This window comes from Neovison vison, chromosome 11, assembly GCF_020171115.1.
Source record: "Neovison vison isolate M4711 chromosome 11, ASM_NN_V1, whole genome shotgun sequence".
Taxonomy (NCBI): domain Eukaryota; kingdom Metazoa; phylum Chordata; class Mammalia; order Carnivora; family Mustelidae; genus Neogale; species Neogale vison.
The window spans coordinates 184,871,661-184,884,073 of NC_058101.1; positions in this window are offsets into that span (position 1 = coordinate 184,871,661).

Genomic DNA, 12,413 nt, shown 5'->3' on the forward strand with positions numbered 1-12,413 from the left:
ACAATTTTGGTAGAAATGGGTCAGGGGGTTTTTATCCAGTTTTGTCTCCAAAATAAGAGATTTTTCACAAAAATCTCCCAAATATGCCAAAGCAACACTATTAAAACAAGGGGGTTTAATCTGCTGTCTTAACACAGCACAGTGACTTCTAACCTCTAGGCAGAATGCCTTTACAAGCACCAAAAGAACTTTCACAGTGAGAAATCAAAGAATCCACTATTTGAAAACAGCCATTAATTTAGTTAGCATATTTTTTAAAATCAAGAAATAGGGGGTCTATACCATTTCTCCTTGCTCTATGATTTGTCTGGTATTTTAAGCATATCTAGGAAGGAATTCAACTTTTTTCCTCACAAAATTTTTTTTTAAATTTTTAATGTTTTATTTTTTATTGTGGAAAAATATAAAATTTTCCTTCGGAACCATTTTTAAGTATACAGTTGAGTGTTAAGTATGTTCACCTTGTCGTGCCATTATTCTCTAGGACTTTCTGTCTGGCAAAACTGAAACTCTGTACCCATCCAGCAACTCCCTATTGCTCCTCCCTCACCCACTGCCAACCACCCTTCTGCTTTCTATGTCTATGAATTTGACTACTGTGGTAGTTGTATAACTGGAATCCTACAATACTTGTCTTTTTTTTTTTTTTTTACGATTTTATTGACTTATTTGACAGAGATCACAAGTAGGCAGAGAGGCAGGCAGAGAGAGGAGGAAGCAGGCTCCCTGCTGAGCAGAGAGCCTGATGTGGGGCTCGATCCCAGGACCCTGGGATCATGACCCGAGCCAAAGGCAGAGGCTTTAACCCACTGAGCCACCCAGGAACCCCAATACTTGTCTTTTTATGTCTGGCTCATTTCACTTAGCTTAATGTTCTCAAGATTCACCCATGTTATAACTTGAGTCAGAATCTCCTTCCTTCTTAAGGTTGAATGCCATTCCATTGTAGGTAGAGACCACATTTTGTTTATCCATTCAAGTGAATACTGGGTTGTTTCCACCTTTTGGCTACTGTGAATAATGCTGCTGTGAACATGGGCATTTAATTATTTAGGACATCTACCCCAAAGTGGAATTGCTAGATCATATGGTAGTTCTATTTTTAATTTTTTGAGGAACTACCGTCCTGTTTTCCATTGGAAAATTTCCAAGTAAAACTGTCAGTGAAAGTAGAGTTAATAAAAAGTATATGTATGTACATATTACATGCACAATTTTTTGAATAATTCTATGGTCTCTAAATTATTCTAGAGGAATAATTAATTATATAAGACCCAAGCAATCATGTCTTTAGGGGGCACAGTCATTGAAGCAAATCCTATTTATTTTTATTTTTATTTTATTTATTTTTTAAAAATATTTTATTTATTTATTTGACAGAGATCACAAGTAGGCAGAGAGGCAGGCGGAGAGAGAGGAAGGGAAGCAGGCCCCCTGCTGAGCAGAGAGCCTGATGTGGGGCTTGATCCCAGGACCCTGAGATCATGACCTAAGCCGAAGGCAGCGGCTTAACCCACTGAGCCACCCAGGCACCCCTAAGCAAATCCTATTTAAAAAACAAAACAAAACAGGGGCACCTGGGTAGCTCAGTGGGTTAAAGGCTCTGCCTTCGGCTCAGGTCATGATCCCAGGGTCCTGGGATCAAGCCCCGCATCGGGCTCTCTGCTTAGCAGGGAGCCTGCTTCCCCCTCTCTCTCTGCCTGCCTCTCAGCCTACTTGTGACCTCTCTATCTATCAAATAAATAAAAAATATCTTTAAAAAAACAAAAAAAGCAAAAAACAAAACAGAGTACATGGATTCCAAGAACGCTAAGATTCTCATGCCGATGAGTGGAACAGCAAAGGTGCCTGTTTGCTACACTGGGGGATTATACATGAGTGGGTTTCTTGGTAGATGGAGATTGGTGTGCAGGAAATCTTAAAGAAGCACAGTTAGAATCAATACCTCTAGGTAAATGAAAGAAGCAGTAATGTGCACTGACTTAAATTGCAGTGACCTCACAATAAAGGCCTTGGACAACCCCACAGATGGGGGTTGGATCCGAGACAGGCCTTTTGAATTGTCTCAAGTTGGCCTAAGGGACCCAGCCTCTGTACTCCAGCAGTCATAGGACTTGGGCTGTTCTTTGGGAAGAAAGCAGAATGACGGGTGAGGCACCTCTCCTTACTCTATGGCATAGGCCCAAGAGAAAATCTGCTGAGAAGTGTCGGTTGCTACACTGCAGTCTCCTGATAGCAAGGCGGTGGCGCCCACCTGATCTTAGGACTCAGTGAGTCTCAGTTCTCGATAAGCAGTTTTGGGGGTCTTGTCTCTGGATGTTCCATGGGTCGGCTCCATCGTTACTGGGGATTAGCAACATGCCAGGAGGTCTTTTGCAAAAAGTATATAGTTTTGCCCTGGAGTTAGCATGGATATGCTCCAGACCCAAGGGGTCTAAATTGTAATTATCCTCCTAGGGCTGCCATAAACTACACACACACACACACACACACACACACACAGAGCTGTTTTTTCCACACCTGCAGTACTTCTGCCGTGGTGTCTGCCAAGTTGTATGACCTCCCAGCCTGGACCTGCTGGAGAGCCATGTTCTGCTCTGGAAACCACACCAAGCTGGCAGGCTTGTTTATCAGCTTGTGTGTGGGGTAGAAGAGAGTCCCAAGTATAAAGTGAGCTGTCTCCAGAAGTTGGAGTTGTGTTTTCTTCTTAGTGGTGAGAATTGCAAAGTGTAAATGTGGCTTGTATTATTGAGGGGATGTCCCAGCATGTATCGGACCACTGGGCCACTAAAACCTACCCTTCTGTGGTCCTCTGGAGTGTGTGGCTCTTGTCCCATCACCCAGTGTGCTTGCTGTTTTGTGCTTACTTGGTCCAATTAACATAATACATCAACAGAGAAGATTTAGTAGACAGACACGGTGTTCTGTAGGATGTCCAAGTGATCCCAACCACCGAGACTATATTATGGGAAGGAGGGGAGATGATCCCTGGTTAATGCAACTTGTAAAACAGTTAATGCAAACTGTTTCTGATCCTTTTTTATAGTAGGAATGGGGAAGTTTACATTGATTAGATTAGTGGTGACTGACCAGGTCCCTGAGCCATGTCACTCTGTTCCACCTTGAGCACAGCTAGTGCAATGGGCTACAACTAGAGTTTGTAGTAGTCCATTGTCATCTCCTTGAACCCGGCTGGCTTTTTGAAGGGTCTGGCTGGTGAATTTAGGGATATATTGTGCATTTCCTGCATCCTTTAGGTTTTTAAGGCTGGCTCTAATTTCTATTTTCTCCCGAGAGTTCCTGACTTAAGAGAATTCAACCTAAGATTTCTTGACTTTACAGGGGGGTTAAAATATTCAGTAGAAACTGTACTTCAATCTTTTGACCTTTACCCAGGCTCCCAACATACAGTACAATCCTCACTCATGATGCTGAACCGCTGCTGTGAGCTGTGGCTCCCAGTCAGCCACCCAGTCATGAGAGTCAACAACCGATGTCTGTACAACCATTGTACACCGTTCAATCCTTCTATTTTTTACTTTCAGTACAGTATTCAGTAAGTTACATGAGTTATTCAATACTTGATTATAAGTAGACTTTTGTGAGATGATTTTGCCTGACAGCAGGCTAATGTAAGTGTTCTGAGCACACTGAAGGGCTCTGCACTTACTGTGCCTGACCTACTGACATCACAGATCACATGTTCAGTAGTAGGTATAGTAAACGCATTTTGGACTTGCTATTTTTTCAACTTATGGATTTTTTGGATGTAACCCCATTGTAAGTTGAGGAGGATCTGTATTGTTTTGAATTAGTATTTTGGCTTAGGGGAGGAGGGTCATGGACTGTTTCAGAGACTTCTGTTTTTCTTTTCACACTATGATAGCTCTTCTCAATGACCAAGGGACCAGTTTTGGGTTTCTGGCAATTACAGAGTCTATCCATTCCAGGTATATGAGCAGAACAGAAAGAAATGACCACTTGGTACCCCCCCATATGGTTACCCCCCCAACAAGATGAGCACTTATGACCCTCTGATGACACGTATAAATGTCAGCTAGGGCCCTGTATCCAGTTCTTCAAATGTCTGTATATTTCCTTTTCCCCAGTGCACCACTGATGAAGTAAGTAATTACAGGTCCCTTTGGGAAAAGAGTGGCAGAATCATTAACATATGTACCTGCTGAGGTGTTTCATGTTTGCTCCTCCTGAGAATTTAGACTCTCCTTTATTCAGTGGGTTCAGAATCTGCGCATCCTATTATGGAAATTGAACATGGCTTTTTGTTGAGGCTGCTTTCCTTCATCCATCTTCTAATTTCTTGTGATGTATAGATTGGCCAATACCTTAGGTCATTTTAAACAAATCCACTTGTTATAAGTGGTTGATAAATCTCTTAAGTCTCTCTTAAATATTATTTTATTTTAATATTATTAAATTAATTTTTATATTAATAAAATAAAATTAATTTTATTAATTATTAATTATTAATATTTATTACTTAATTTTATTTTATATTAATAGCTCTCTTGGGCACCTGGGTGGCTCAGTGGGTTAAGCTGCTGCCTTCGGCTCAGGTCATGATCTCAGGGTCCTGGAATCAAGCCCCGCATCGGGCTCTCTGCTCAGAAGGGAGCCTACTTCCCTTTCTTTCTCTCTGCCTGCCTCTCCGTCTACTTGTGATCTCTGTCAAATAAATGAATAAAATCTTTAAAAAAAAATCTCTCTAAATATAAAAGTTTCCCCCACACCTTTTTTTTTTCAGTTACTTGCTAGAAATGGTATTTTCTTTTGTAAATTTTAGCGTAGTTTGAATTTTGCTGATTGCCTCCTGTGATGTTAATATGTGCACCTGTTCCCTATATTTCCTGATAATTTCTAGTTACATCAGGCTCACTTTTGAGTTCTGGAAGACAAGACTACTTCATAGGTGATATTGTGTACTTTATTTAGTTGTCTCTTTATGATGTTAGCTGCTGTACTACCTACTAATTATGTGTTACCACACCCTTCCATGACATGGTGAGCCCTTCGGAGAGCAAATACAGTAGTATTTGTCACTTTACCCCTACTACCTAGCATGGTTTCTCAAATATAATAGGTGCCCAATATTTCCTAAATGTTTAGTGAATTTAGGAGCTTACAGTTCTGTTCAGCTCTAACTCTTTGTAGATCATTGGCAAGACAGTTAATTTTTAATGAATCTCATTTTCATTGTCTAAAAAATGAAAGGATTGATTTAAACCTGGCCTCAAAGTTTCCTTCAAAAATTATATGAAATGGTCAAGAATATAAACGACCTTGTGCCCACCAAAGGTTGTAAGAAGAAATAAGCACCCAGCCCATGAATACATACTAAGAAATACTGTTTTTCTGGTTTTTCTCTTTTTAAAAAATCTTTTTACAGGAGTACATTTGCTAAGTAATGCAACAAATTTGGAATAGAATATAATTTGTTGGTTGCATCTATCAAGCTGGGCCAAATAACATTCAATTAAATTAATCCCTTCTGTGGTGTAAGAATATACAAATACATGATCTGTGAACACATATGAATTAACCGTTTCATTTGATGTATTCTATTGCTTTTTTTGTTTCTCTCTACCATTATTTCTACTCTAATCTTTATTAATTTCTTTCCTTCTGCTGGTCTTAGGTTTGTTTGTTGTTATTTTTCTAGCTCTGTTAGGTGCAAGGTTAGGTTGTTTATTTGAGACTTTTCTTGCTTCTCAAGATAGGCCTGTATTACTAGTATACATTTGCCTATTAGACCCACTTTTACTGCATCCCAGAGGTTTTGAAATGTTGTGTTTTCATTTTCACTTTTTTCCATATACTTTTTTATTTCTTCTTTGATTTCCTCATTGACCCATGCATTGTTTAGTAGCATGTTATTTAACCCATGTATGTGTGGTCTCTACAGAATTTTTTCCTGTGAATGACTTCTTATTTCATAGTTTTGTGGTCAGAAAGGATGCATTGTAGAACTTGATCTTCTTACATTCGTTGACCTTTGTTTTTTGGGCTAATATGTGACCTATTCTGGAGAATGTTCTATGTGCTTTTGGAAAGAATGTGCATTCTACTGTTTTAGGATGGAATGCTCTGAATATATCTGTTAAATCCATCCATTTCAGTGTGCCATTCAAAGCCATCATTTCCTGGTTGATGTTCTGTTTAGATGATCTATCTACTGTTTGTCAATGTAATGTGTAGACGATATTAGTGGGAGTGTTAAAGTTTCCTATTCTTATTGTGGTATTATCAATTAGTTCCTTTGAGTTTTTATTAACCATTTTATGCATCTAGGTGCTACCATGTTGGGTATGTAAATATTTATAATCATTATATATTCTTGTTGGATTGTCCCCTTTATTATTGTATAGTGTTCTTTGTCTCTTCTTACAATCTTTGTTTCACGGTGTATTTTGTCCAATATAATTATTGCTACTCTGGCTTTCTTTTGACATCATTTGCATGACAGATGTTTCTCCGTGCTTTCACTTTAAATCTGTAGTTGTCTTCAGGTCTAAAATGTGTCTTTTATATGCAGCATATAGATGGGCCTTCTTTATTATCATTATTCAACCCTGTGTCTTCTGATGGGAGTGTTTCATCCCTTTACATTCAAAGTAACTATTGATAAATATGTACTTATTGCCATTTTCTTACTTGTTTTGTGGTTGTTTCTGAAGATTTTCTCTGATCCTTTCTTGCCTTCCTCTCTTTCATGTTTTGTTGATTTTCTTGATTTATATATCTGGATTTCTTTTTCTTTATTCTACATAAATTTATTAGTGAGTTTGAAAGATGCTTACCATCTGTTTGTATATAGCCTCTTCTGCATAGAACAGTCTATAGTAAGTTGATGGTGATTCAAGTTTGAGCCCATTCCTCCCTTCTCTCCTCCTCACATTTTAGGTATATGTCATCATATTTTATATCCTTTTTTGTGAGTTCCTTGACTAACTTTTACAGAAATATTCATTTTTACTGCTTTTGTGTTTCCTATATTTATACTGTCACTTTTGGTCTCTCCTTTCCATTCAGAGTCCTATTTAATATCTCTTGCACAATTCGTTTAGTGCCCACAAACTCCTTTATCTTTTCTTTGTCTGGGAAACTCTCTCTCCTTCTATTCTGAATGATTGCCTTCCTGGATAGAGTATTCTTGGTTATCGAGTCCTCCCACTCAACATTTTTAATATATCACAGCACTGTCTTCTGGCTTGCCTAATTTCTGTTGAAAAATCTCCTGCTAGCCTTATAAGTTAAGGTCTTCTTTCCCGTATAAGTTAAGGAGTTCTTTTACTGCTTTAAAATTTTTTTCTTTTTCACTGTATTTATAAATTTAATTACTGTATGTTTTGGTGTCTGTCTGCTTTTATTCTTTTTGTTGATTGGTCTCTGTTCCTCCTGGATCTGGATGTCTGTTTCCTTCCACAGAATAGTAAGTTTTTAGTTATTTCTTTCTTTGAATAAGTTTTCTGTCTCTTTCTTCTCTCTCTTCTTCTGGGACTCCTATACAATGTAAGTTACTACATTTGATGGAGTCATTGAGTTCCCTAAGTCTATTCTCATTTTACATAATTCTCCTTTCTCTTTTTGTTTCACTAATTACTTTCCATTACTCTGTCTTCTAAGTCACTAGTTAGTTACTCAGCTTCTTCCATCCTTCTGTCCATTCTATCAAGTTGTGTTTCTCATTTCACTTAGCGTGTCCGTTGTCTCCACTATGTTACTAATGATCTATCTTAAAGGTCTCACTCATGTCTGCCACTCTTTCCTCAAGTCCAGTGAGTATCCTTGTGATCATTGTTTTAATGTCTTTTTATAAAAGGCATGTTCTTATATCTGTTCTGTTTAGATCTCTGGCCATGGCCTTGTCCTGTTTATTTAGGATAAACTTCTCTATCTCCTCATTTTGTCTGCCTCTCTCTATTTGTTTCTCTGTGTTAAAAAAAAGTCAGCTGTGTCTTTTGCTCTTGAAAGTAGTCACTTGATGAAGAGGAGGTCCTAGTGTGCCCTGAAGTGCAGTGTCCCCTGTTCACCAGACTCTGGCCCTTTAAGAACATATTCTGTGTATGTTCTTTACATCATGCTATTGTGTCTGAGTCACTCTTCCTTTCTGTGCAGTTGTCTGCACTGACACTCTGCCTGTCGTGGGCTGTGCTTGCTCTCCATTAGGGGACCCAAACAGATGAGCTCTTTGGGGGGCATGATAGTGGGGAACTTGGGAGCAGGGCAGTTGGTGTTAGCAAAATGCTGCTGGGCCATTATTCCTATGCCAGGTTCCTGGTGGCTGATGGTTGCATGCCAGTGCAGCCAGGGACATGCAGCTGAGCATGATATGCTGGTTTGGCTCATATTTAACTGTTTTGAATTATCTAAACATTTATTCTCTAGCTCAGTGGTCACAGAGTCAGTGAGGATATTATAGCTTCTTGGCACCAATACTCAAGAGTCCTTAGAGATTGGTTGAACTCATTTTGGAAACAGAAAGTTCAATGCATTTTTCTGTTCCAAACAAAACTATTTTTCCACCCTATGTTAAGAAACCAGATACATGTGTATCACTCACAGAAAGCCACAGTTCTGTCAGAAATTAGAGCGCCCAATGAGCACAAGAAAAGACAGGATTGGTATCTAATATTTAAAAGCAACAATAATCAATTGGTTTTGAAATGGGCATATTAATCATAGACTTTCTGTCACCACAACACAGAAATGTGTCCTTGTAATAAACTGCTTTCTAGGGTCAGAGCATTATCACGAACAATGTAGCACAACATCTAAATAATCTTTTATTCTTTAAGGCTGTGTACACTGTGCATTCTCTTAAAAATCATCAACATTAAAAATAACACTAAAAACAGCCTATTGGCCAAAACACACAATATACACAGGTACACACAGACATCCATACATGAAATTGTCCTCCCAAGTTAAACTCTCTAATGGCAAAAAATACTGCTAAGTAATTGCTTTTATTAATTTAAGATGTTTCTATTCTAGAGAAGGTAAATATTATAAACATGATTAAGGCTTATGATTCTAACATGATTGTATGTTCCTTTATGATTGATGTCCCATAGTTGAATTTAAATTTCTCTCTGCCACCTTAAAACAAGGTGATGCACACGTGCCTCTATTATCCTTTGGTGGTGGACAAGCATGAGTTGACCCCATGTCCAACTAGAACATGTTCCATTGGGGCATCTGGATGGCTCATTCATTAAGTGTCTGCCTTTGGCTTAGGTCATGATCTGAGGGTCCTGGGATTGAGCCTCTCATTGAGCTTCCTACTGGGTAGGAAGCCTGCTTCTCCTTCTCTCCCTCTTCCTGCTTGTGTTCCATCTCTTGATGTGTCTCTCTCTGTCAAATAAATAAAATCTTAAAAAAAAAAAAAGACTTTGTCCCCAGCCTTTTAAGAATTTGGCACAGCTAAGATCATATTTCTCTAAACATTATAATCTCTTGGTACCCATTTAGTATGTTACTGAATTTTTACCCTGTTTGTTACTGTTACATTATATGTACACTAAGATTTTGGTTAAATGTCCCACCATTTTGGCCTTTTCCTGTATCTTATAAATCGAATTCACATTCGGAGTTTGGTGTTCCAAAGACCTCAGCTAAAATAAGAACTCACTTATCAGCAACATAAATATTGAATATGATTAAAATCACTTTCTTTTCTTCTCTAGATTTTCACCAACACACAGTTTTAGGAGATTTACAGAAGTTGTGATCAATATATGCCATTGTGGAGAACATAACACTTTTTGTACTGTACAAGATAATTTTTTTAATGGGGATTATTTTCTAAGTGTCAAAGTAGGGAAAAGTAAAAAGTGGGGAAAGGTAAATTATAAAAATTATTTTTAAAAAGAAAATGCTGCTTATGCTCAGGCAATTCTTAAATATAATAATTTAGTAATTTAAACTGACTAGAAATATAACTATTTTATTCCAAATATCTTTTCTTATTCACAGTGAAATATTTGATGATGCATCAGAGACAGTCCAAAAAATGGTCAAAATTAGTATTCATTACATAACATTGAGGCTGAATTTATTTACTCAATGAGCACTTATGTATTTAATATCCAAGATTGGTTATTCTCTCATATTACTTGCCAGAATATTTAAAATCGGGTAGTTCTGCTTTGTGAGACAAAAAGTCATATTTATACATGGAAATGATTCAAACATAAACATTTGGAAAGGAAATATACAATAGAGTAGACAAACTAAAATTATTCCTCCCCCAATCTATTATTAGTTTTAAACAAATAAAATCACATTTTATGTGATTATGTAGCTTACATAATAAAGTATAGGCAGTATGTTCCAAACTAATCTGTTCCAACAGGTATAAAAAATAAAATAACATATATTTAAAAGTGACATTATCTGGTACGAAAAAAAAATTCTACGTGACTTAAATTTTTTTTTTTTAAAGAATACGACTGAGGCAGTCCTTTCAGTGTTAATATTCAAATGTTTTATTTAAATTAGGATGGTCAAATTCTTTGATCTCTCCACTTCAACGGGATATTAGTGTAGGGACTTAAATTGCATAATGCTAACAATTGCACATAATTCTAGCAATTGATTTTGGAAAAGACAGACAAGTACGGATGTTCATAAAATTTGTAAATGTGTCACTCAAAATATTATTTCTTTTCATTTCTTTCAAGATTGTATTTATTTATTTGACAGACAGAGATCACAAGCATGCAGAACAGCAGGCAGAGTGGGGAGAGGGGAAGCAGGCTCCCTGCTGAGCAGAGAGCCTGATGAGGGGGCTTAATCCCAGGACCCTGGCTGGGATCATGACCTGAGCCAAAGGCAGAGGCTTTGACCCACTGAGCCACCCAGATGCCCCTATTTCTTCTCATTTCTAACCCTCACATCACCACTAGAACTCTGATAGACAGAGGGAAGGCTAAAAAATTATTACATTGGTAAATAAATAACTCTGATAGATTAAAGAGGTTTAATTTAACAGAGGTTTATAGCTGATTAACACAACACAGCAAATGTCATTGAATTTGTTTCCTTGAATAAGGCAGCACATGTTCGACCATGCTACCCACATACCAATTTGTACTAAGCAACAGTCATTTGACAAATAGTAATCTCATAGTCTTGAAAGAGTTAATATTCCACGGTACAAAACAGTTTGTCCACTGGAAAACCAGGTACAGCTGATAACATATTTGAATTTTGGGAGGGAAAAAAACACATTTAGCTAAGGACTTCCTGCTTATTAATATTATAGTGAGGAAGCCAGCGATAATATGTTGAATGTTTATAAAACTTCTACAGTGAGATTCCATTATGGAAATCTGAGAGTTTGACTTTGGTCTTCATGAGTTGCTTTTTCATTGTCAATATTTTAACTAGATAGTATTCTGATGTAGGGAAGAACAACATTTCAAGACTTTGTTACATATCTGATTTTAAGGTGAGATACTCTACTTGGCAGACAATTTTTAAAGGGTAGAGTTTCTATTAAGTATTTTTGCTATTGTATAAATTAAACAAAATTCTATAAAGAGCAAAGGAATATACAGTTAGCAACATAGTAGTTTATTCCCAGCATCAAGATAAAAGTATCCTGCTTTTTAAAAAGTTTAGGTTAACATGGTAAATTTTTTAAGGTTCGGTTATCTGAAATTTGGAACATAGTTTTAAAAATTATCTGTACTATTTAGTGTTGGTTCTGATTAGAACATTTACACATAAATGACTTGATGGGCAAAGTTTTAGAGAAAACTTACATACACACACACACACACACACACACACGCATGCGCAGACCTTTCTCCCAGCCACAAACCATAATTTAGTGTTTCCCAAATACGCTTGATGAAAACAGTTATCAGAGGAACCTTGTAAAACATATGGTAGGACTTTCCAAGGAGATTCTGATCACCTAGATCTAGAGATATTCACAAATATATCCAGCTCACTTTTTACCTTGTATATATACCTCTGCAAATCACCAGCTCTTTCATCTATGTAATAGTTTTGTTGAAGAACTTGAAAACACAAGAAAACATGGCTCTAATTTCCTGCAAAGCATTCCAGTAACAAACTTGACAGTGGTCCTAAATAGCGTTTTGGAGTAAACCAGAGCCATAATTTCTGAAACCATACTTTATATGTGCACTTTTTCTTCTCCTAGACTTTTAGGATTATTAGGGCAATCAAATACTGAAATGAATTATTAAAGAGTATTGCTTCAAAATATCTATAAAAGAAAAAGTATCTGGGTTAAATATTTACTTGCCCCACTAGATTATCAATCTAGGACACATTCAGCATTATATATAAGGATCTACAGCTCTTTGATCTTTTATCAGTTTTAACCAAACTGATTAGATGGCTTCATAAGTTAACAG